At 37.3% G+C, this 27132-nt stretch overlaps 1 protein-coding gene across 4 annotated transcripts in view; it reads right to left on the bottom strand.

Moving 5' to 3' along the window:
• The window catches only part of ZNF385B (zinc finger protein 385B), a 401094-nt gene that overhangs the window by 312997 nt on the left and 60965 nt on the right, over positions 1-27132 (bottom strand). The gene's annotated exons all lie outside the window — the stretch shown is intronic.

The raw sequence follows: 27132 nt of genomic DNA, 5'->3' as shown, positions 1-27132 counted from the left end.
GCTAATAATTGAAAATTAGAAAAAGAGTAGAGTAGACTAAGATATAATTTTAAAGTGCTGATTTTTTTTCTTCGTGTAGTTAGATAAGGGCATACTGATAGAGTATAACTTAAATGAAGATTTTAAAGGAGACTTTTCAGTACCTCAAGGTCCTTGGGTGATAAAGATGGCCTTGGCTTTTTATTTTGCTCAGTCCCACTTTAACATACGTTATTTTTTCATTTTATTTAAGACCACTATTACAAGCATTTTCATACTTAATTAGAAAACCTCGGATTTTTCCCAGTTCCTTTTTCCTAAGGAAAGTCACTTTACTAGTTGAACAGAACACCTCACTTCTGACACTTCTGGTCACCAAATATATGGAAGTTTTTCCCCAAGCCCAGCAATTCTCTGTGACACCAGCTGGGTGTCCTTCAATGTAACTCAATTTTGACACTATATACCCAGAGAGAGCATCAGATCACACATGTTAAGGGCTCAGTCCCACAAGACTGCCCCTAACCCCCCCTCCCCCCCCACACACACTTCAGATTGGCTGAGGTGAAGAGTACTGTGCTATGAGGAATGAAGAATTCAAATAAAGAAAGGATTGTGGTTTATGAGGGACTTCTGTCTATGGTGGAATGACATTGGCTCTAAGCTATTCTGTTGATCCATGGTGACTTAGAGCTGTATAAAAAGGAACAACGAGCTACAGACTATTCTGTATTTGGAGTATTTACCCATTAAATGTTTAAAATTCAGAAAATGAATTATAGCACAGGCTATGACCATAAAGATAGAGGCTGATTCTATGTATACAGTGTGCCAAAAAGAACACCTTATTTATGCCCATACACCCTATTGCAAAGTGTCATTATGTATTATACCATAGGCTAAGTCCTAACCTTCAATGAGTTGTCAGAAAATTGCTAATTTCAATATGTAAAACCTGTGTGTCCCATAAGTATTTTATCCAGATGCCACCATTTTAAGGAACCCCATTTCACAAAATTTATTATAAAATTTATTCAAATTATACATAAATGAGGTTTAAGCAATTTCCATAGGTGAGTTGCAGAAAATAATTGTTATAATTAAAATAGGATTTAACTGCAAATACATCAATATTTTTGCTTTTATCCCCTAAATCCAAAGCATTATGGTTTCACAAAACCATTTTTCTTATAAAACTTTAGAAAATATCAGTGCCACATAAAAGTTATGTTCAAATATACTACTTTGTGTTCTCTCAAAATATTAAAATTTATAAGAATTAGCTGAACTAATTGATAAAGAGATAAATAATTTTAAAATGAGCTCATCATTAATATATTATGCCCTATCTGGAAAACTAATCCATTGTAAAACATAAGTATAATCAAACATCATTTCTAACCTTGCAAGGATAGGTCAGATACCAACCCACTGAATCACTGAAATCTAAGTGCTATATTTCAATTCTAGCAACCAAAATCCTTGACTCAGCTGAGGACCGATGACACTTTTATCTGAAAATTTAATTCATCTTGGAGGTGGCTGGCTTTGCCTATTTTGCTAATTAACATATGATGTTTCACAGAAAAAGGACATACATCAAAATGTTCCATTTTAGGTTTGAAATCTAAAAAGTGATTTCTTTGTATTATCTTATAAAAGATAAATCCTGCTTAGCTGTGATTTTCTGATTGCCATTTGTCTTAGAAATACATTATGCTTTAGAGTTATTTAAATATACATATTCTAACTAAAAAGAAACTTTTAAAATGAAATGAATAGCTACATTAGAATTCTCCTGTAAAACCCTTCAGAATCCCAGCATCCTTCATAATCTTTATCCCTATTTTACTTCCTCCCAGAGTTACTCTCACTTACAGATAATCCCATAAGCCTCCAACACCACATTCATGGGCCACTCTAGGGAGAAGAGGGTACATTCTGTCCACCAAGTCCCAATTTATTAGTCCTGGCTCTGGCTTCACAATTTCCTCCTCTCAAGGGGAAAATATGTTTAGCTCCTCTTAAGAGCCACTTTCAACCAGAATATCTTTCATTCCAGAGGTCTTGAGAAAAAGACCTAGAGATGATAGAGAGGCAAGATAGCAGAGTCTCAATGTACACTTTTGGCCTGTGATGATATAATTTCTAGGCTTATAATATGTGTGTCACTGATATTTACAATGTCAATTTTCTGGCTAGGGGGGAAGGTAAAAGTGAGTTTAAGTGGAAGAAGAATGAAAAATCTCATTTTCTGTTTTAAAGGTTTTTGTTTGTTTGTTTGTTTGTTTTTTGTCAGACTATCTTAAATTTCATGTTTCACTTGCATAGGGAAGAAGGATCTTCAGGGGTATCCATTCTGAAGTAGAGCAGTAGGCAGCATTCTGCTTTGGAATGCCATGCAAACTTACCTGCAGGTAAGAGAAGCCAGAACTAGATCAGGTACTCTGTGCTCTCTTTGTATGATTTTAACAGATTAGATGGCCAATCATTTAACATCCATGAAAGAATAAGATATTTTGGAACAGGTCAAGGAATAAGAAATTCGGTCCTTGAGTCGCTGCTTTTTGGGAAAAATATATGATAGGATAGGGGTGCCTGAGTGGCTAAGTAGGTTAAGCTTCCAACTTCGGCTAAAGTCATGATCTCAGGGTTCATGGGTTCGAGTCCCGCTTTTGGCTCTGTGCTGACAGCTCAGAGCCTGGAGCTGCTTCGGATTCTATGTCTCCCTCTCTATCTGCACCTTCTCCACTTGTGCTCAATCTCTCTCTGTCTCAAAAATAAACAAACATTAAAAAAAAAAAAATCAATGTTAGTAAGCTGCTTAAAAAAAAAAAAAAAAGCTGATAGGATAGTCAGTGACTATCTAAAGGAGTGACTTTTAAATGACCAGGATGTGATGCATCAGGAAAGTTTATACCCAACTTTCTTGTGTAGTTATCCAATTGTCTTTTATAATAAATAGAAAATTTTTTAGAATAATTATGATAAATCAGGAAACTAATTCAGAGGTAAGATATCTCCATTATGCATGTGGAGAATACATTCTTTGACACAAAACTGCCACACCAGACAGAGAACATGGGAAGAGATTTCCTCACTTCTACATAAGTATGTAAGGCCCTGCCCCACCCCATGGATTTATTGTCTCATTTTCCAACTCAAGTCAATCAGTTTTATCCATTTCTCATTCATTCTTTAACCTATAACAATCTGGATCATAACCCTTTTCCAAATTTAGTAATTCTCTTTGAAAAGTCACTATAAACACTTCCTTTTTTCAGGAGTTTTTGGGTTTTTTATTTGTTTTTTTTTTTTTTTTTAGAAAGAGTCCATTGCAAGAGACACTTTTTTTTTTTAATGTTTGTTTATTTTTGAGAGACAGAGACACAATGTGAGCAGGGGAGGGGCCGAGAGAAAGGGAGACACAGAATCAGAAGCAAGCTCCACGCTCTGAGCTGTCAGCACAGAGCCTGATGCAGGTCTCGAACTCACGAACAGTGAGATCATGACCTGAGCTGAAGTTGGACACTTAACCAACTGAGCCACCCAGGTGCCCCTTGAGACAACACTTTTATCTTAGAAATCTCTGTGCATCTCAATATCTACAAGAAAAAAGTTTTTCTTTTCTTTCTTTTTTTAAAAGTTAAATCCAAGTTAGTTAACATATGGTGTAATAATGGTTTCAGGGGTAGAATTTAGTGATTCATCACTTACATATAACACCCAGTGCTCATCCCAATTAAGTGCCCTCCTTAATGCCCATTAGCCATTTAGCTCATCCCCCCAGCCACCTCCCCTCCAGCAACCCTCAGTTTGTTCTCTGTATTTAAGAGTCTTATGGTTTGCCTCCCTCCTGTTTTTATTTTATTTTTCCTTCCCTTTGCCTATGTTCATAGGTTTTGTTCCTTAAATTCCACATATGAATGAAATCATATATTTATCTTTCTCTGACTGACTTATTTCATTTAGCATAATACACTCTAGTTCCATCCACATTGTTGTAAATGGCAAGATTTCATTCTTTTTGATCACTAAGTAATATTCCATTATATACATACATACACAAATATGTGTGTGTGTGTGTATATGTGTGTGTGTATGCACACACACATATACACACACACACACATACATCTTTATCCATTCACTAGTCAATGGGCATTTGGGCTTTTTCCATACTTTGGCTATCGTTGATAGCATTGCTATAAACATTAGGGTGCATGTGCCCCTTCAAACACTCCCTGATTGCCAAATCCAAGATGGTCCTCTCCTCCCTCCTCATTTTTCTTGAAGTCCTCATGATGCTCCTCTTGCCAGGGTCTCTTCTTCTACTCTCCTGAAGCATTTTTTTTTTTTTTTTTTTTTTTTGTATAGCAAGCCTGGCACCCAATTCTCATATTAGCATTTTAATTACTTATAGAGTTTTGTTATATTTGTATAGTAAATATCACTCAAGTTTATTGACTATCTAGGCAGAGCACTTGATGCTAGGGAAACAACAGTCAACAGGGTGGATCAGATGCCAGCCTGAAGGGACCCTGTAGTCTAATAAGAAATAGAGAGGAGAAAACAGGAAATTATAACAGAGTGATAAATGCTGCAGAAAAGTTTACCTTTTCCTTCCTTGCTAGATTTCAAGTTCCTTGAGGATAGGGACTGTGCTTTGTCTTTGTATCCTCAGCATCTAAGACTGTGTTTAGTACAAAGTAGGCACTTAATAAATATTTGCTGAATAAATGAATGCATTGTACATGTGTGGTGTGTAGCATGGGTTGTGAACACAATAACAGGTCAATGTTTTCCAATAATTTCAGCTTATAAGTGGGCTGAGTACACAGCTGTCTGCACCTTGAGATTTTAAAAACAGCAGTACCTATGCATGCCCAAAATGAAAAAAAATACAACCACTAATTTGCAAACTAAAATCCCAATTATTTAGGGAAAATTCCTTCATCCCTTAACTGAAAACAAAATTAAGAGTTCAAATTCTACTGGGGAGTAAGTCACATACTAACATGAGCACACTTGTGCCAACATGGATATGACCTCTGCTCCCTCCTCAACTTTTACAGAGAATGGAGTGCTGGGTATACAGGAAGCCACTGGGCAATCTTCAACCCCCGGGCAGCATGTGCTTTGTTCTCTTGTTACTCCTGTAACCAATGGTCGGCATTAAGATCCAGACCTTGAATCTTCTGTGCACCCTATTGTCAATGCCTCTGGGTTTCCACCAGTTGCACTTAATTTTGTTTTGTTTTGTTTTTAACGTTTATTTATTTTTGAGACAGAGAGAGACAGAGCATGAACGGGGGAGGGTCAGAAAGAGGGAGATATAGAATCTGAAACAGGCTCCAGGCTCTGAGCTGTCAGCACAGAGCCCGACACGGGGCTCGAACTCACAGACCGTGAGATCATGACCTGAGCCGAAGTCGGCCGCTTAACTGACTGAGCCACCCAGGCGCCCCCTCACTTAATTTTGATGTATCGGTCTGACTGGTGCTGGATGAACTTCTTGGTCCTCTTTTTAACAATCTTGGGTTTCGCCAGAGGTCTAAGGACAGCCATGATGCCTAATAACAATTGGTTCTTTTTTTTCCCAAGTTTCAATGGGTACTTTTATTATTTAATAAATCACCAATTTTGTCTCCCTACCTACAATTAGAATTTCATCTTATTTCCATGCTGAGTGGTAAACCATGGCAAAGCTAATCAGAATAAGCTACTTCAAAAAGAGAAGTTAACACAGCTCATTTTCTTTTAACAGCCAACATATAAATAAATGCACAATGGTTTAGTCACTAAGAAATTCAAATGGGATCTTGAAGAATGTAGGCAAATCCAGGGTGCAGTAAAAAGGAGCTTAGATGCTGTGCAACTGTTTTAGGGCTCCTGACACTGCATCTCTTGGCCACTAGCTGAATCTTGCCATGGGGGAAGATTTTAGCTAACGCCAAGTAGAGATGCAACAAGTGCTAAGTTGACTTAGGAGCTGTGCACAGTAATAAAAAGGCAGGAAAGTACTAAACACTGCTGAGACCATTCATGCCAGGAAGGAGTTTGCCTTCCAGGAGCTCTAAATTGGCACCTCTCCCAGTGCTCACATGGCTGACTTTACCCTCTGTGTTCCATTTGGCACAGCAAGTAGCAGTGTCTCCACCACCTCTGATGGTGATGTGGCTCCTGGAAGTGGCTTTCACCACCTCATCCATGAGGGCTTTAGTTCCTTGGGCAAAAGTTTCCCATTCAAATACACCCACAGGTCCATTCCACACAATCTGCTTAGTCCCAGCAACTAACTGTCTCAGTATACTTCTTGCTGCTCTCAGGAACGACAATGTAAGCCCAGCCAGCCAGCAGGTATGCCAGAGGCCACAGTGGCTTGGCCAGTCTTGGCATTCTCATTAGTGACAAAGTCAACAGGCAAGGTCATTTTCACATCATTCTTCTCAGCTTTGGAGAAGGTCAGACAAGATAAAAACACACAAATGGGGAAGACTTAGGACTCTGACACTGATTGTTGACCAGTTCACTATGTTACCAGTGTCTCGTCCTGACTCCTAAACTCCTATTTCAAAAGAGGGTAAACAGCTGAGTTCTTGGGCACCAGGCTACAAACAACACTCTTTCCCCAAATACAGAGCATCTGGGAAAATTAAGAGGCCAGTAGAGTATGTTCATTTTGTGGTATTTTTCAGTATTTATTTCATAATAGGATCCACATATGGGAGGCTATAATTAGTTCAATTCAACTAGGCAATTATATATTAGACACTGACCATATACAACACACTATCTTTGGCCCCTATGGTGCCTAAAGAAATGAATAAAATAAATGAATACAATGAAGAGCTTAAAATAAACTAGAATAAGCAATCATTCTGCTGCTCATTTTTGGTGAGAGTGACTACGGAGAATTCTTTGCATAACAGTCCCCAAAGTACTCAGCATACTTCTACAGCATTTTAGCTTTATTACATTGGATTGAAATTACTGCTTAGTATTTGATGTCACTAGACAGTTCATCTGTCTCAGATTTTTTTTTTCCTGATCACCTACTGGCACTTTGCTGAGTGCTAGTGAAATAGATTGTAATAGGGTGCTCTGGCCTAATGTGAATCCCAAGAGACTTTGACACTAATTACAGAATAATAAAAACTGACATTTTAATGCTTTTTGCAGTTTGTTTCCCTTGTGAAAAAATTTGAATTCAGTTTTGGGGACACACCACTCATTTGTTTTGGAGAAAACATCTCGGAAGATCTTTTAATCATTTGGTTATGTGAAGACGTATAGGTAAAGGATTGACTCTGTTCTATAATGGAGACTCTGAAAATAATACGGCTCCAAAGAGCTTAATCTGCTTTTCATAATCATATAAAAGGTTGTCTTCTCTGTGGCATGGCTGCATCTCTGCAAATTATCTTTTCTTTCGCAAAATATTTCTTTCCTGTAAGTGGATTTAAATTGTATTGTCCCTGAAAGTTTTGGTTAGATACTAGGAGATGAATGTATTTTCTTGTTCAAGCAAATAACTGCCAGAGATCAGTGGAGATTGGAATCCACAGGAAGGATGTGAACACATCTTTCCTTAGAAAGAAAAAATGACTGGAATTAGTGAAGCTCAAATTGAACTATCCTGTATAACACCCATGTTTGGAGTCATTCCAGATTAATAAACTCAACTTTGGAAAGTACTGATATTGTTCCGAATTATCCTTGGAGTTAAAGAAAAACCACACCTCTCTGGATGGGTATACGATTATCACAAAAGGAAGACATTCTTCCATTGTCACTCTTACCAAAGATTGACGAGGACAGACTATAGACACACACAGGCATGAGCCTGTGACTGTCTCTGGGTCTGGGGAACAAGGGACCTGTGATCCAAGTATGAGAGACTTGTTCCAGGCACTCTCTCTGTTAGGAGATAAATTGACCCCTGAAACAGATAGGTAGGCCTGATACTGGGCAGAGAAGACTCTGTAAAATAGAGAATGCCTGTGGAAAGCTTTGGTCTATGAACTCATCTGCAACTATCTAAGAACAACTGTGTGATTCTCCACTTGTGTTTCTTTTTTTTTTTTAAATCCCAAAGCTATTAATGAAATCATACAAATATCACAGCTGATCTTTTAACTACTGTGGGGAATTGTGCAAGAGTCTGGAATGCCAACCTGGGGTAAAGCCATACATGGTAGACTGTATCACAGGGTTGAAGGATATTAGCATATTAATGAATAGCAACAAAAAAAAAATGCAGTGGCCCAGAGCTAGGCAGCCAGTTAAGATGTTGAATAACTACTGGCCTAGAATATCTTAGGGTTTCAAAAAAGTATATGAGAAGGGCAAGTTGGTAAAATATTGAAATTCTTGCACTGAGTAGGGTAGAGATTTGAGCTATTTTGAATTAGGTAAATAAACTAGGGCATTTGAGTTACCTAAATGTAAATAAAACAAGGTTATTCTATTCTAATTCATTATCATAAGATTCTAAACCAATTAGCACTTAGAAGATACATCATATTGGTAAAATAAAATAATTGCTATGATTAATTCAGCTGAAGTACAGCTTCAGCCAAAATCTGCTAGTTCATTTGGCCTTGGCCTTAAGAAGGACAAACAGTTAAATGTCTATGTAGATCAATGTCTTTCTTGTACCTTTGATCTTCCGAATGGTCCAAGTTTCCACATATACATATAGTATAACAATGTCAGTAATGATAACAGGAAATGTAGTTTGTTCTTACTGTCAGAATATCAATTTCAAATACTTATGTGCATTTCAGATAAAACTAGGATTGAAAATATACTTATATGCTTAATACACTGAGGTTCTACCAGTAGAAAAAAAATGTGTTTTTTTAATTTTAATTTATTTTTTAATTTATATCAAGTTAGTTAGATATAGTGCAACAATGATTTCAGGAGTAGATTCCTTAATGCCCCTTACCCATTTAGCCCACCCCCCTCCCACAACCCCTCTAGCAACCCTCTGTTTGTTCTCCATATTTAAGAGTCTTTTATGTTTTGACCCCTCCCTGTTTTTTATATTATTTTTGCTTCCCTTCCCTTATGTTCATCTGTTTTGTATCTTAAAGTCCTCACATGAGTGAAGTCATATCATATTTGTATTTCTCTGACTAATTTCACTTAGCATAATACCCTCTAGTTCCATCCATGTAGTTGCAAATGGCAAGATTTCATTCTTTTTGATTGCCGAGTAATATTCCACTGTATATGTGTGTGTGTGTGTGTGTGTGTGTGTGTGTGTACACACACACACACACACACACACACACACACATCTTCTTTATCCATTCATCCATCAATGGACATTTGGGCTCTTTCCATACTTCAGCTATTGTTGATAGTGCTGCTATAAACATTGGGGTGCATGTGCCCCTTCAAAACAGCATACCTGTATCCCTTGAATAAATACCTGATAGTGCAATTGCTGGCTCATAGGGTAGTTATATTTTTAATTTTTGAGGAACCTCCACACTGTTTTCCAGAGTGGCTGCACCAGTTTGCATTCCCACCAGCAGTGCAAAAGAGATCCTCTTTCTCCACATCATCGCCAACATGTTGTTGCCTGAGTTGTTAATGTTAGCCATTCTGACAGGTGTGAGGTGGTATCCCAACATGGTTTTGATTTGTATTTCCCTAATGATGAGTGATGTTGAGCATCTTTTCATGTGTCTATTAGCCATCTGGATGTCTTCTTTGGAGAAGTGTCTATTCATGTCTTTTGCCCATTTCTTCACTGGATGATTTGTTTTTTGGGTGTTGAGTTTGATAAGTTCTTTATAGAATTTGGATACTAACCCTTTATCTGATATGTCATTTGGAAGTATCTTCTCCCATTCTGTCGGTTGTCTTTTAGTTTTCCTGATTGTTTCCTTCTCTGTGCAGAAGCTTTTTATTTTTATGAGGTCTCAGTCGTTCAGTTTTGCTTTTGTTTCCCTTGCCTTCAGAGACATGTTGAGTAAGAAGTTGCTGTGGCCAGGTCAAAGAGATTTTTGCCTGCTTTCTCCTGGAGGATTGTGATGGCTTTCTGTCTTACGTTTAGGTCTTTCATCCATTTTGAGTTTATTTTTGTGTATGGTGTAAGAAAGTGGTCCAGGTTCAAAAAATGTATGTTTGTTATTACAAGAATAAAATGTTGCCATAATCAATGTTAATTATGAAAGCTGTTAATTTTAGATAAAAAAAACAATTACTAAAAATTTTCAATCAGTTAAACAGAGAAATTGACAACTAAATCTAGCACTAGCTATAGAAATACAGAGGAAACATATGCTTATTTTGAGGTACAAATATTTGTAAACAGTTTAATAATATTAAGATAGAAATCAGATTATAATTCTAATCTCTGTAGAATTCTGTGGTGTGCTAGCTTTCCTAATTTTACACAAATAACCTTGAGGCACTATATTTAGTTTTTATTTCTTTAATTCCATTAGGACATGAATCTTTCTACAAAAAAAAATACTATTTAGGAATTATTTTCATCTTCTGAGAGTGAAGTAAAGGCTCTGTCTCTGAAGACAGAGAAAACTTCAAATCATGAAGACCTGGGCAAGGGCAGATGTTGCAACCCTGTTCTTCCCACAGCCTTGCCGGGGCAGGAGTGCCACCTTGAACACTGTCCTGATCAGGCTCTGGTACCACTGCAGCAGGTCAAGAACCAAGTCTTTGTGTGAAGCAGAAACAAGCTCTCCTGGCCTTTGCACCTTCTAGGCATGGAAGAAAATGTGAGCAATTTAGTAGATGGCCCCACAGAAGCTCAATCAGTCCTTCAAGGAAGTAATGCTCACAGTTCATTCAGTTCTCAGGTAATCTTAAAATGTTTACAAACAAGAATGGCATTTTCTGACTTTTGCTACATGGAAAATTGTAGTTAAAGAGACCATATTATACAGTCTAGTTTTGTTCTAGTCATAGTCTTTTTATATACCACCTAGATACATTTTGCGATTTATTGTGTTTTTTTTTTTTACTCATTAATAAAAGTAATGGATTATTCTAGAAATTTTGGGAAATACAAAGAGAAAAAAAATCATTGAAGGAAAATTCTCCATGTTCCCACCATTCAAAGTTCACCAAATTTGTTTATTTCTAGTCTTTTTAAATACACATATTGTTCTCACAGAATTCTGGTTAGACAATACATACTTTGATAAGAGCTCAAATATATAAAAAAATAATTACTGAGCTCTTAAATTGATTATATTTACCTGAAATTTGATGAACAAGAAGTCAATTTTCCCCCCTCTGGTATGTATCAAATGTAACTGAAACAAGTGTTCTAAAGAAGAGAAACAGTGCTGTGGACACCTTTAATAGGGGTCTACACCCTCAACTACTGGGAGTAATAAAAAATAAAATAGGTTGTTTGGATAATCATGGAAGTTTGAGCGACAACTGAGAGCTAGGGAAGAGTTGAACAATAAAGTTCATCTACACAAAGCCAGCCCTTCAATATTGGAAGAAGTGGCTGTTTTAGCTAACGCATAGAAACCAAAACTGAGGGGCACCTGGGTGGCTCAGTTGGTTAACCGTCCAACTTCAGCTCAGATCATGATCTCACAGTTTGTGAGTTCGAGTCCCACGTCAGGCTCTGTGCTGACAGCTCAGAGCCTGAAGCCTTCTTCGGATTCTGTCTCCCTCTCTCTCTGCCCCTCTCCTGCTTGCTCGATCTCTCTCTCAAAAATAAATATTTTTTAAAAAATTTTTAAAAAAGAAACCAAAACTGAGAGTCAAGCAAAAGGAAGAAAGAGTGGAATATATTCCAAATTAAAGAACAAGATAAAAACCTCAGAGGGGCACCTGGGTATCTCAGTCAACTAAGTGTCTGACTCTTGATTTCGGCTCAGGTCATGATCTCAAGGTTTGTGGGTTCAAGCCCTGCACAGGGCTCCGTGCTGACAGTGCAGAACCTGCTTGAGATTTTCTCCTCCTCTGCCCCTCCTCTGTTCTCTCTCAAAAATAAATAAATAAACATTAAAAAATCCTCAAAAAATATAATGAAATGAAGATAAATATTTTACCTGACTAAGAGTTCAAGGTAATGGCCATAAAGATGCTCACTGAACTCAGAAGAACAGATAAACATAGTGAGAACTTCAACAAAGGGACAGAAAATATAAGAAAGTTCCAAGCAGAAAAAAATGGAATTAAAGGATACAATAACTAAACTGAAAAATATACTAGAGGGTTTCAATAGGAGACTAGATGAAGCAGAAGAAAGAATCAGTGAACTCACAGAGCAGAAGAACTTACTCATCAGAGTAGCAAAAAGAAAAAAAAGAATAAAAACAAGTAAAAATAGGTCAAGGGACTTTTTGGACATCATCAAGGTGACTAACATTTGCATTACAAGAGTCCCAGAAGAAGAAGAGAGAGAAAGAGGCAGAAAACTTATTTGAAGAAAGAATGTCTTAACATTTCCCTAACCTGGGAAAAGAAGCAGATATCCAGATTCAGGAAGCCCACAGTTTCAAATAAGATGAACCCAAAGAGAACCACACCAAAACATACTATAATTAAAATATCAAAAGTTAAAGACAAGAGGAGAATTTTAAAAGTAGCAAGAAAAAACCCAACTTGTTACACACAAGAAAATCTCCATTAAGACCCTAAGCAGATTTTTCAGCAGAAACGTTGCAGGCCAGAAGGGAGCAGCACAATATATTCAAAGTGCTGAAAGAAAAAAAAAAAATCTAATCAAGAATACTCTGTCCAGCAAAGTTATTCAGAACTGAAGGAGAGAAAAAGAGTTTTCTAGATAAGCAAAAGCTAAAGGAGTTCATCACCACTTAGCTGGCCTTAAAAGAATTGTTAAAAGGACTTCTTTAAGCTGAAAAGAAGGGGCACAGATTAGTAACAAAAAACATATGAAAGTATATATCCCTTTAATAAAAATATATTAAAGGTAGCAGATTAATCACTTATAACTGCTAGCATGAGGTTAAAAGGCAAGAGTCCTAAAGACCATGGTGCTGAACCATCCTCCTCTGCAACTTATTGAAAGAAAACGGGCTATATCTTGGAGACCATTCCAGTATAAAAAAAAAAGTCTTATCAGAGACAGGAGGACAGTTCTGCTCAGCCTTCCTTCTTGTGCTCAGACTCTAGAGGAGAACACACATGCAGTAAATAACCTCAATCCAGCTTCTCCAGTCAACTTCTCTCTTTACTTCACCTACAAAATTAGGATACTAGAGATTTATCTGTATCACCATTCTGAAAGCTGAAAGCCAAATTGCTGTGGAAGCCTGAGCAACTGTCAGATAAAGGAATGGCACTATAATTAATCCACTGGAACCAAGCTTAGGTATCATTTATCATTTGTTCTTTCAAAAGTCAAAGAAGTTATATTAGTTGTGCAGTACATGCAGAATTTTAACATCTGTGGATATTCAAAAATAGAATATAAACTTTCCTATAAGGATTCCAGCCCTGATGATTACTTTTTCACATCAGAAAGTGTAGCTTTTGAGAATGTGATTTTCATTCTTTATTTCTGTTATAATATTTTAAAACTCAGGCTGGAATAATTGAAAATGCCATGCTCTAATGTAGACACACACATAACAGTGCGCTTAGGTAACAGTTAATATGGAGACATCAGTAGTTTTAAAGTCAGTACCTTCTATGGGTAATTTTATCTGGCCCTTAGGCAGGTTCTTATCTCACCCTTGTAGTTAGGCCCTATTACAAAGTACTGCCACTAATAGGGAACAAAGATTGCTTTAGATAAGGGATTGTATTCTCATGGGTCAAAGCACACAGCAAGTATAATGTACTTAAGAGTAATATGAGAAGAAAATAGCAATTCCCAAGGCTCCCTTAAAAATTTAGAACATCAGGTCAAGATTCGAAACTGACAGCTTCAGTGGGTGTGATACAGCTGCCAGGCAATGACCCTGCAAGCCCTGTTGGAGAAATTAATCCCAAAGGTACCACAGGCAGAAGATGACCCAATTACTGAGAAGAAGGTCAGGTATATAAAAGACAATGATGAGAACAGGCCACGAGGACTCAAATATCGGGACAATTGACATTGTCAGATTTTGACTGTAAGTCAAAATCAGAAACTGCTCAGAGAGAAAAGGATAAAATGACTTGTTGAAAATCAGTGTCCTGAAGCTCCTGGGGGTAATACCAACCCGCTAGGTTCCAAATGAAAGAAAAACCACTAGGTTCATTATGTCATCACCCCACTGTTAGTTGGAACTGATGTGAAATAGAGAAGGCAGGCAAAGATGACCCAGAAAAGAGATGTGCAGACTATGAGTCTGATGACAAGTATGTTGATTTTGTTGAATTTTTAATTTATTGCCACTTCTGACTACCTGTTCTTTCCATATTGATTTTCTTTTAAATGGTCTTTGCCGTTTTAAAATTGATCCTGAAAACTGTTCTTTGCCAAAAATCTGTGCTGCTTCTGATGTTCCATTTAATGATATTTAAAGTATTTATTTTCTTACTTCTCCCTGAAAGAAATGACTGACTTTGCCTTAATTCTATTATAGGAGAAAACTGGAAAAATAAGGAAAACCAAATGTATTTGTTTCCGCTAAGCATAATTGCTAGACTTATTCTATAAAATGTTCATAAAGTATATTCCTCTAACTATTCTCAGATTCTTAATTTTAAAATTATGAAGTTGTTGGGGCGCCTGGGTGGCTTGGTCGGTTAAGCGTCTGACTTCAGCTCAGGTCATGATCTCACGGTCCGTGAGTTCGAGCCCCGTGTCGGGCTCTGTGCTGACAGCTCGGAGCCTGGAGCCTGTTTCGGATTCTGTGTCTCCCTCTCTCTCTGCCCCTCCCTTGTTCATGGTCTGTCTCTCTCTGTCTCAAAAATAAATAAACGTTAAAAAAAAAAAATAAATAAAATTATGAAGTTGTTAAAATCACTCTGATTTACACTCAGAAAAGACTTAGAAAAAGAGCAGCCTGTGTGTAATGCGTTCAGCCACTCAAATCCTGATCTACCGGTGACATTATTGGGCTTTAGACCAATTTCATGTTTTCAGATACCTAAGTGGGTACAAGGTGCTTTTGCATTATAGGTAGCTGGCAATCAACCATCCCTATGTAAGTAGGGATTGTGGTGAAAGTGACAGGCAAGATGGGGCAATGTATGATAGGTTCCAACTACCTGGGCTAGACTGGATTTGTTGGTTTGAATTCTTGGAACACTATGTTTACATCAACAACCAAAATTTATGTGGTATTCTACCACAAAGAAAAATTGAGATAGAACTTTAAGCATTTTGAAAGACAGCACCTTTCTATCACAAATGTCCGTTCAAAACAAGCATTGAAGCATCTATCAACCTCTTCCTTCTTTCTCTCTCCTCTCGCCTCAAAGACCCAGATGAGGAATGTAAAGTATACTAAAATAGTAAACACATTCATAGTATATTGGAGTAATTTTAAAAGTACTCATGCCAAACACACAATAATGCTTGACTATTTGGGGAGTGGAGGGGAAGAAATGGGAATAAAGGGAAATAAATAAACACAAGAAAGGAGCCTCTCACAAACCAGCGATGAGTGTTAACATGCTAGGACTTGAGGAGAGAAATTAACTCTATACATTTAAGATTAGAAAAAAAGATTAAAAAACAATTTTTGTTTTGAAATCACTCTGTGAGGATGAATAATGAGGTATTATATCCCGTGACAACAGTTTCATAAAAGATTCTTGAGTAGCTCCAAGAGGAGCATTCAAGAGCTTAGTCCGGTTATAAGGAGAGAAGGAAAGAAAATTCCCTGTGAAAGGTTGTTAACTCTGGATCCTAGCTTGTCCCATTCTTCCATGAACTGGACAAAACTGAAGAGAGACAAGATTTACTTTGCAAGAATTCCTTTTCCTTTCTCAGAAATTGCTTTTGTAGGTCTCCTATGCTTCATTCTGAACCTATCTCTGAATTATCTCACATTAAGTTCCTATTGACTGATACAGACCTCTTTGTCAGAAAGTAATGAACCTCTAACGCAGCTGTGTTTAACAGAGGACACACATCAAAAACACCCAGGGAGCTTTTACCACAATTCCTATGTCCCAGCTGTACCTCTGTAGACACTGATTCAGTAGATTTGCATTTATGTAAGTGGTAGAATGAAAAAGAAGGAAGTAAAGTGTTTCTTAAAATGCTAAGAAACTTATGTGTTCAGCTGGTCCTGAGCATTTATCCAAGGATATCTCTCCACTTCCTAATCCCACCACATCAGCTCTAAAGACTTCTAAGCCATTTGCCTACACAGCACAGGATACCAGTATTACTCCCACTGTACCACTCACCTGCTTCTCAACCTAACAAATGCTCCCAGCATCAGGTGGAAGAGACTGGCACCTCTGTCAGTCACTCAATAATTGAGGGACCTTAAGAAACCACCCATCTACCTGTGCATCAAATTCTTCTTCTAAAAAGAGAGGAGAATAAACTGGATAGCCTCTAAAATTCTTCCCCACTCTAAAATTCCAGAAGTTTATACGGCTTCCTTTTTGTCTGCTATTTACTTGCTTTTCTTACAGGGGGAAATTATAATGTCTAACTTCATTTCTCAGCAAAATTTTCTTGCCTTGAGGAAATGATCTGCTCTGATCCTTCTGATCTACCGTTCACCCTTCACGGAGAACCCAACAAGTGCTGCTGTCAGTTCCGGGTTTGCATAGAGAATATTCCCTCTCATCTCATTTGGTGATTGAGTGGGAGGCAGCAGGCAATATTTCAAAATGCAAACTGACATTTAATTATACAAAAATCTCCTTCCATGATCACTTCTCTTGCCAGGCTGATTCTGATCTACTTGAACATTTTTTTTCTTTTTTGTTGACTCCTGGTTTTCCAGTTCCTATTGAAAACAATCAGAAATGGGCCTCAAACACTAGATTTATAGACTGTTTCTTCTACGTAATGTAATCTTAAGTAACACTGTCATTTGCAAAATGATATCTCTTTCTGAGACTCATCTGAACTACTGACATCCACACTGACATTCTCAAGATGTGGGTATTTCCCATCTATATCAAAAACACAGTATTTATAAAAATTCACTTAAAAGCTTAAGTGGAGATTCTGGGGGAAAAAAAAAAAAAAAAGGACGGAATGGAAACGGACCATTCTGTCTTAGCTAATTAAACACTGAAATGATTCAAGGCATGGAAATATGCCAGAGCCAGGACTATGGTGAGGCAAGTGAGGCATTTGCCACAGATGTGTAATTTAAGGGGGCACCAAAAATCTCAATAATTAAGACAAAGAATAAATTAATGCAATATTTTAGAGCAGTAACAGTGCCATGGTAGGCCATAGTGGAACCTGACACAAAAGGAAAAAGAAATTTTAATATTGATCTTATCCTTATTTACAATTTTGATATTTTGTTCAGAGTGGATTTAATTGACTTTGATATTTTTTGAAATATTAAAATAAAATATTATTTATATTAACTACTAAATTTGGGGCATCCCTTTAAAGCCTTAAGTCTGTACCCAAGGCAAGTGCTTTCTTCACTTCACATTAGTCCCAGCCCTGGATTACCTTCTGTTATAAGCCACACACGAATGTTAATGCATCTTGTTCTGCATAAACAGGAACCCCTACAATAACTCTAATGATTTCTATCACAGCTACCATTTGTGTGTGTGTCTTTTCTAAGTGATTGATACCATTTTAATAATTTATTCTAAGCAGTGACTGGAGAAGTAGGCAATTTTCTTTTTACATCAAAGAAAAATGAAACTCTGAAAAGTGAAAATAACCTGACAAGGGACATACTTCAAGCACACTGTATTGTTAAATGAGATCAAGGGGGGGGAAAGAGACAGAGAAAGGGAGAGAATGAGAAGAGGGAAAGAAAAAGAAGAAAAGAGGAGGATAAATACATTATCACAGGGATTTTCAAACTCAAAGTGCATAGACTCATCCAGGAAATTTGCTTAAAATGTGGATTCTCAGGCTGACCCATATAAATTTGAATTAAATAAGTCCTAGGGTAACTCTGAGAATCTGCATTTTAAGTGATTCTGATGCAGGTGTTCAAGGGACCACACGCTGAGAAACACTGATGAGAGGCACCCATTCTGGCAGAAACTGGGTGTATCTAAATGTATCTGAAACACATTTTCTCATAATCTCTTCAATAACCTTCCAGGTAAGAATTAATGCCCCTTTCTTTACATATGAGAAGAAAAAGTCCAAGATGATAAGAAAATTGCAAACTCACATGTTGAGTGAGTGGGAATAAATCAAAATTTAACCCAGATCTACCTCCAAATTCAGGCTTTTCCACTGTACTCTATGACCTGCATGAGAAAGGCAAGGGATGCATCTGTTAGGTGAGTGGTACCTTGTATCAGGGACACCAGATCACAGAAAGGAATCTAAATGAGCCATGGCAGGCAGCTGGGACAAAGGTCAGTGGTGTGCACAGGTGAAAGGAAAGGGTAACGGAAATGGAGAAGTGAGGCAGAACAATTCAGGAAGTGGAAAGAAAGTAATGTTTTGCACATGCAATGATTTTACTTTGCAGTTTAAAATTCAAAATGAGAAGCGTAACCATTATGTCAATGTTAGCTATTATATGAGCAAATGACATAATACATTTATAGATATGACAATAACATAATTTGATGAGGGAAGAACAAAATCTTGGATTGAGCCCGTTTTCTAGTTTGAGTCTACATCGCTGGATTTATCCCCATTCTGCCTTTCTGTGCCTTCTGTCTCTAATCCTGAACTCAAGCTGTTCTTACTGGGCCAGTCTAACATTTTTATATTTTTAAGCCAGAACTTACTTCAAATCCAACTCCCCTGGTGAAATTGCTCTGGTTAACTCCATATTATTCCATATTTGACACCTTACCATTATGTCAACCCAATCTTCACTTCTGTTTACTCTTCTGTGTATAGCGTACGTATTATTTATATATCCTGTGTTGTTTGGCTTAATAATGTATCTATGTCATTGCTAGATTTGTAAACAGATTTTCAGTTTCTGGAGGTGTCTGAATATCCTAAAACTTAAATACTGAAACTCTATCATCTGAAAAATGCTCCATGATAAAGGTCAGTGAGCACTTACGGAAGAGAATAAAAATAAAACAGTTACAATTTTGTAAGGCAATAGCTCTGAAATGCTATCACTCACTTACCATTGAGGTGAGTTTTCTCCCCCCAAAATACATGTACAGACTTCTAATATTTAACAATAATTATTAAATTATTATTATTAATTTCTCTAGATCTTGTTGGGAGTAGGGGTAGGGGAAAGAAGTGTAAGATATGGTCTTGAGAAATTTAAAATCTTATTGAGGAAATAAAAACCAATGTCCCTAATATAGGCCAAGTTGCACTGAACCTGCAATCAGAATAAGAAAAGAGGGATCAATAGGACCTCAAGAGTCATCTTGGATGAGATGGCAACACTTCTGGGCAGAATCCGATTGTAAAGGGGAGGAAGCTGGACCTAAAACAGAGAGAGAAGTGAGAGTTGAAGATACATGCAGGGGTGTCATCAGTCCCAACAGAACTTGGTCATAATGACATGTAACGGGGAGACTATGTGTGGAGGGAGGTTTAAAATGAGAGACTGGGGGGGGGGGGTGCCTGGGTGGCTCAGTTGGTTTAGTGTCTGACTTGAGCCCCAGTTATGATCTCACAGTCTGTGAGTTCAAGCCCCACATGGGGGTCTGTGCTGACAGCTCAGAGCCTGGAGCCTGCACTGGATTCTATGTTTCCCTTTCTCGCTACCCCTCCCCTACTCTCACTTTCTCTCTCTCTTTCTCTCAAAAATAAATAAACATTAAAGAAAATGAGAAAGTAAGGAATAAGAGAATAGTTATAAATCTTACATCCAAAGAGTCTGGCTAACAAAGGAAGAGGGTATTTAGGACAACTGCAAATGTTTTCTAGAGAGAAGATACTTTGAAGATACAACACAAAAAGGCAACAATGAAAGAGAGGGGCTCCAATGGCAGTGAATCCCAGAAGAAGGATTTAGGGACAGGGTGTAGAATATAGTGGCCAGGGAAGCTTCAGAGGGAAGAAAAAGCCTTAGAAGGAAGATATGGATCCAGAGAACTGCTGGGGGAAGTGGGAGGCAAAGAGGGAACCCACCCCAGTTGGCTTCCATCAATTTCACCATGTGGGAGGTGAGATCAGCTCCTGAAGGCAAAAGGGAAGTGGGGGTAGATGAGAATGTCTGGTTAACTGTGGTGGTGAGTTTCACAGGGTGTCAGTGCCATCTTCATCATCTATGGTGACACTACGCTATGTGTTAAATCTTATATAAGTTATTCTTATATTGTGTGGCTATAAATTTTATACAAAGAGATAGCTACAGCTTCTCCCTCAAGATCATAAAGTGTAAATAATATAAAGTCTAGATGTATTGCAAGGTCTAGAAGAAAAATCTCCATTTTCATTCTTTCACATTTTTTATATTCTCTGAGTCAGTCAACTTTTTTTTAAAAAAATGCTAATTTGTGTTGTTATTACACAATATTTCAAAATTTAAAAAAAAACAGTGGTTAGTGACTTGGCTTGGCAGAGTTTAATCAGTGACACACAAATTTTATAAATTTTATCAGAGAGGTAACATCAACTTCTTGATAAAAGAAACCATATTTTGAAGTATAAAGTAATCCCTAGTTTAACTGAGAATCTCTATGACCTTCCATATATTGGGAAGCTGTTCAACAACTACATAGTAAGAAGCATGTCTGGGTATAATAATTTTTAGATTTAAACTAAAAACTGGACTGCTATAGACCATGCTGATTTATTTCTCTCTTTCCTCCATGAGATAGAAACTACGAAGTTATTAGTTATTCTTGCTGGGGGTATAGGAAAATCCACCCATGGAAAAGGGGAGAAGTAACTAATTTTAAGTTTGAAGAACACATACTCATTCTAATCTTGGGGAAATTTGAAGCCAATATCTAATAATCACTGGCTAGCCAGGAATTGGCATTTCAAATGTTTTTAACCTTCCTTAAAGGGCTGTTTTATTATGTTTTATATGTAATATTAATTTCATGAACAGTGTCCAAGTTGCCTCCATTTCAGTGAAGTGGGAGATGAAAGATGACTGGTTCAATCAGCCTTCCCAAATCCTTACAGTTTTGTGTGTTTAGAGTCAGTCATCAAACGTCTGGAAGCACATATTGTAGTCAACCTCCTGGGCTGCTACTTTAGCAATAAAGCTTCAGTTATCACAAATTATAATTGCTTCAAGAAACGGAGTGGGTCATGTACAAATGATTTTACTGACTTGAGGTTTTTAATTTACTTGCCTGAAGATTACTTAAGCAAATGTTCTAAAAGATTTTATAAGCTCCCCTGGATCTTACAGGAGGATGTTATCCTCCTGGGTGTGGGGGGGGGGGGGGGAGGGTGTGGGGTGGAGAACATCAGAGTTGATCCAAGGGTTGTTTTCATTTCTTAGTACCGAAAGCACCATTCTTATTTGCCTGTCGTGAGTTCCCCCCTCCTTTGTACATATGCATGATAAGGAGACTGGCTCACTTTAGAAGACACCATCCTTCCTCTTCCTACCAGCAGCACACCATGCAAATACACTACACCCAGGAAAACCTCCTTGGAACAATTGATTAAGAAGAATATTATAACAAAACTGCTCCCCTCCCCCCATCTTGTGGGGATGGGGAACAGCTTGCCTCATTAAAGATTCAGAGTGGCTAGTACTGCCTTGGACCAGGCTGACGAGTTTTGGAGTCTCTATTTAGTCAACATGCAAATTATAATCTCCCTCAAAAGGCTTGAATTTGGGCAAAGAATGCTGATCAAGAAAATGGAAAAGTATATATATACCAGCAGACTCTGTCACTCAAAATCTCTGCTCCTGTTAACTGTTCAGACTGAAGAGAGTACGGGAGCATGCCAGCAATAAAAGCCAAATAAAAAGCCTGCCTCTGTCCTCTGCTAGCTGTGTCTTGCTTTAAGATATTTAATCTCTCAGCATGATCTGAAAAGTGAAGACAGTAGAATTTCTTTATAAAATTCTAGCAAATTTGAAGATAACACCTGTAAAGTGACTAGAACAACTGTCTGGCACATAACTTAATATGTAACAAATGTTAACTGCATCTCATTAGGAATGTACTTTGGGGAATGGGTGAAAAACCTAACCTGAAGCCTTTCTTACTATAATAATTATTTCACATAAATGACTACTTTCCTCCATAATATGATCTCTGAGATTGATCTGAAGTGAAAGTTCCTTTTTTTGTTATGAAACATTTAAAGCATAAATAAAATAGAATAGTATATAGCTCGTCCCGGGTTTGACACCTGCCATCTTGTGTCTCAGCTGTACTCGCTGCTACTTCTCCTTCCCCTCAGATCAGTTAAGCAAATCCCAGAAATAATATAATTTCATCCATAAATATTTCAGTATGTCTCTCACAAATGAGGATCAAAAAATCCCCACATAACCACAATACTGGTACCACACTTTTAAAGTTAATAATAATTCCTTAATATCATCACATATCTAGTCAGTGTTCAAATTTCCTCCACTGTTGTATGCATGGTTTTCCTTTCCCTAACAATTTATTGAATTAGGATCTGAATAAGATCCATACACTGTAATTGGTTGATATGTCTTTCAAGACTATTTTAGTCTAGGGGTGCCTGCGTGGCTCAGTGATTTGAGCATCTGACTCCTATTATCAGCTCCGGTCATAATCTCACAGTCATTGGATCGAGCCCCATGCTAGGCTCCACACTAAGCACGGAGTCTGCTTGGGATTCTCTCTGTCCCTCTCTCTCTGTCCCTCTCCTGCAATCACATGCTCTCCATCTCTCTCAAAATAAGCAAACATTTTTTTAAAAGACTATTTTAGTCTATAATTCCCCTTTCTTTTTTTTTCTTTTTGCAATGGATTTGTTGAGAAAACCAGGTTGTTCATGCTTTAGAGGTGTCCTCATGCATCTCTGTGGGATCTTTCAATGCATTCTTCTGGTTTTCTTTTCTTTTTTAAGTTTATTTATTTAGTTTTTGGGTTTTTTTCAATATATGAAGTTTATTGTCAAATTGGTTTCCATACAACACCCAGTGCTCATCCCAACAGGTGCCCTCCTCAATACCCATCACCCCCCCTCCCCTCCCTCCCACCCCCCCATCAACCCTCAGTTTGTTCTCAGTTTTTAAGAGTCTCTTATGCTTTGGCTCTCTCCCACTCTAACCTCTTTTTTTTTTTTTTCCTTCCCCTCCCCCATGGGTTTCTGTTAAGTTTCTCAGGATCCACATAAGAGTGAAACCATATGGTATCTGTCTTTCTCTGTATGGCTTATTTCACTTAGCATCACACTCTCCAGTTCCATCCACGTTGCTACAAAGTATTTATTTAGTTTTGTAGAGAGACAGAGACAGTGTGAGCAGGGAGGGGCAGAGAGACAAGGAGAAAGACTCTGACGGAGCCTCCCCGTTGCCAGCACAGAGCCAGAAGCAGGACTTGAACTCATGAAACTATGCGATCATGACCTGAGCTGAAACCAAGGGTCAGATGCTCAACTGACTAAGCCACCCAGGTACCCCTGGTTTTCTTTTCCTCTGAAAACTGGGAATCATCTACGTAGAGGCCTGACCAAAAAGAGTTCGACTCTTCGTCACAAGTAATTCACAGGTGATACTGTGGACCTCCATTAAGAAGCACCTGATGCTTCTTGTCTCACTTTTTGTGACATCGGCAGCTGCTCGGTGGGCATTACCTGAATCCATTGCTGCAAAGTAGAAATGTTCTATCATTCATTCTTCATTTATCAGCTAGTAGAGTCCTACAAAAAGAAAACTCTCTCATCAAGTCTTGATTATCAATTCCTGATTTCCTGAAAAGTCAGAAAAATTGCTGCATTTCTTTGCTTTGTTTCCAAAACACTTGAGTTTGTCTGCTAGCATTCTACACAGGTAGCCACTGAGGGGCCTTTTCTTTTAAAGTATCATTATAAACTGGTGTATTTAACATATCTGGTATGTTCCAATCTATTATTGATATTATTCTAATGATGATTAAATTATTCTATTTTTGCTTAATAAGAGCTTATTCAAGTTGACTCCTAACTCCTTTTGATGAAAACCTAATAGTCTTTATAGCTTTCTTGCTTTCCACCTAATCTTTTATTTCCTGTCCAAGACTTAGGTTGGAGAATCAACTATTTCTCCAAAGGCCCTAGTTCCTTTCAGGAAGAAATGGCACTTAGGTATCACAGTCTGGTGGCTTGGGCTGCTCATTGTTATGCAATTAATCATTGTTTCAAAGCCTTTTCAGTGAACAGAGGGAGTAAATACTAAAAAAAATAAACCCACGCATCACAGGTTCTTACTGATATTGTCATTCAAAGTCAATAGTACAAGGTTTCTATTAACCCCACTCATCTTCACTGATCTTTGTCGTCATCTTCTTCCTTCAATGTCCAAATTCCACTTTTCAAGGACTCCAACATAATAACTCATCTGTTTTATCTCACAGTACTAGTCTCAGGATTGTAATATAATTACTACCCCCAACAATACACTAGAGAGTAAATAATTTAAATTCTCCTTGCATTTCTTTTGTTCTCAGGGTATATATCCCTAGGTTTGTATAGTCAAATTACTGCGGTTTTAAGTTTTAAGAAGTTCTTTTCTATGTGGGTTATGCCACAAATTTGCTACACAGGTTACTTGTTTCACTTTGCTTTTGACTTTTAGGGATTGCTTTTTACACTTAATTTTGTTTTATAATTATTACATTGGATATTCGCATTGTTCCAAAATCATACACACACACACACACACACACACACACACACACACACACACACAAAGGTATATTCAGGAAATTCTAGCTTATCTACCTGTCCCTACCTTCCCCTATAAGACTCATATCTTATATTTAATTGTTTTTCCATTCTACTTTTAATATAAGTAAATACATCTCCTTTTTTTCCCCTTTTATTAACTATGCCTCATGCCCAACATGGAACCCAATGTGGGGCCTGAACTCATGACCCTGAGATCAAGACCTGAGCTGAGATCAAGAGTCAGCTGCTTAATCAACTGAGCCACCCAGGCACCCCAAATATATCTCCATCTCATAAAATAATGGTAATATCCTGTACATACATTCATCCATCTTCTTTATTTCACTCAGTGGTTCCTGCATCATATAACTTTCCTCAGTCATCATATTGGAACAATTGCTTATGCTGGCTAAGATAATATAATGATTATCAAATATTACTATCACACATGTGAGATTCAACAGTAGTATAATGAAATAGGCATCCTGTCTCCTCTTTAAAGACTCAGTAATGATTAGTTTTAAAAGCATACCTTTTGACTCCCTTTGCCCATGTCACTTACCTTCCAGGGTCAAAAGGTACAAACTTCCAGTTACAAAATAAATAGGTCATAGGGATATAATATATAGCATGGTTACTGAAGTTATTAACACTGAATTGCGTATTTTAAATCTCTAAGAGACCAAATCTTAAATCACAAAACAAATTCACTATGTATTGTGATGGATAGAAACCAGATTTATTGTGATGATCATTTTACACTATATACAAATATCGAGTCATTATGTTGAAAACCTGAAACTAATATGTTATATGTCAATTTTTCAGTGATACCTCAATTTTTAAAAAGCTCATTTGATGTGTCAGTATTAAAAGGGAACACTCATAAAACTACTTCTCCCAAAAGGTGGCTGTTTCTGTTAGTCAGTGTTGCACTCCTTTACATGAATACCTATAGAAAACTGGTATATTAATTCTCTTCTCCTCCTTTAGGCATTTGTAAGAACAAATAGTCTATAGATTAAAATCTTGAAATATTTGTAAAAAGCCCTAGAATGCATGTAAGTTATTTTTTCTTTTTGCCATTTCTTATATGTAGAAATTTTATAATGGAAAACATTGGAGTCAGAAGGACTGAATAGAAATCTTAGCTGACCTGCTAACTAGGTGGATGAATTTAGGTAAAACATTTTACCTCTGAGAACTTCAATTTTCTCATCAGTCAAGTGCAGATAATACTACCAATACCAGAATGTTGCTATGAGAAAGAAATAATTATTTGAATGCAACATATAAACCCCATAGCACTCTGCAAATGTAAAGCACAATAAACAGGGAATAAAATGGCTGGTTTGATAAAAAGCCGATCCTAAAGCTTTAACTTGTTTGTTTAAAATGATAGCAACATTTGACTGTGAATGAGAGCTTTAGAATCATCCAAGCTGCAGTCTGGAAACTGACTTTTTGCCTGAACAGAACTCAGTTATAAATATCTGTCTTTGGGTTTGACATTCAATTCTGAGGTGAATCGAACATGCTTCAGAATTTTAATCTGACATCGAAGAGCTAAAACTCTGAAAGTAGATAAAACATTTTGGAAAAAAAAAAGCAACCTGTTAATCTCAAGTGACTTTTAATTCCAATTCTGATTATTCAATATAGTAACATATCTTCAGATAGAAACTCATTTCTGAAAATTCATCTTCAAAGCTTTTATATAATCTAAGCTGGAGAGGAAATGGACCTATATTTTATGTTGAGGGAAAATAAAATACTAACATTAATCACTTTTTCCCTTAAAACTTTTTAGACATAAACCTCATTAAAGAAAGAATATTATACTACATAACTTTTTGACTGTGATTTAGCAAATGATAAAGCAACAGGAATACCTAAGAGACTTATGACACTGCATTAAAAATCAACTACGATCATATTGACCTTTTGGGCTATTACAAAGCATACCTCACCGAAAGTATTCATACTTGCCAATGAACTCTGAGCGTGGTTCTCTGCTTTTAAAACAAAATTAGCTTTGGGAAGTGCACATTGAAGGGTTATACCTAAATTCATATGTAAAATTAAAAAAATATATACCATATGTACATTTTTTAGCTCAACATTGCAGGTGCATGTTATTGTCTTCTTTGCACTTAAATCCTGCATGCGCCAACCATTGTATGTCTGAGCCACCAATGCAGTCATGAATAGCTCACTGGAGGAGGGAGGGCACATGCATTAGGGGAGGGAGGGCATCAAGCACATCCAAAAACAGTGAGAATAGGTCACTGAGCCTCCACATACCCATCATCCAGATTTAACAATAT

Source organism: Panthera onca, chromosome C1, assembly GCF_046562875.1.
Source record: "Panthera onca isolate mPanOnc1 chromosome C1, mPanOnc1 haplotype 2, whole genome shotgun sequence".
NCBI lineage: Eukaryota > Metazoa > Chordata > Mammalia > Carnivora > Felidae > Panthera > Panthera onca.
The sequence above is the reverse complement of the archived record's forward strand: the minus strand, read 5'-3'. Positions and strand labels throughout refer to the sequence as shown.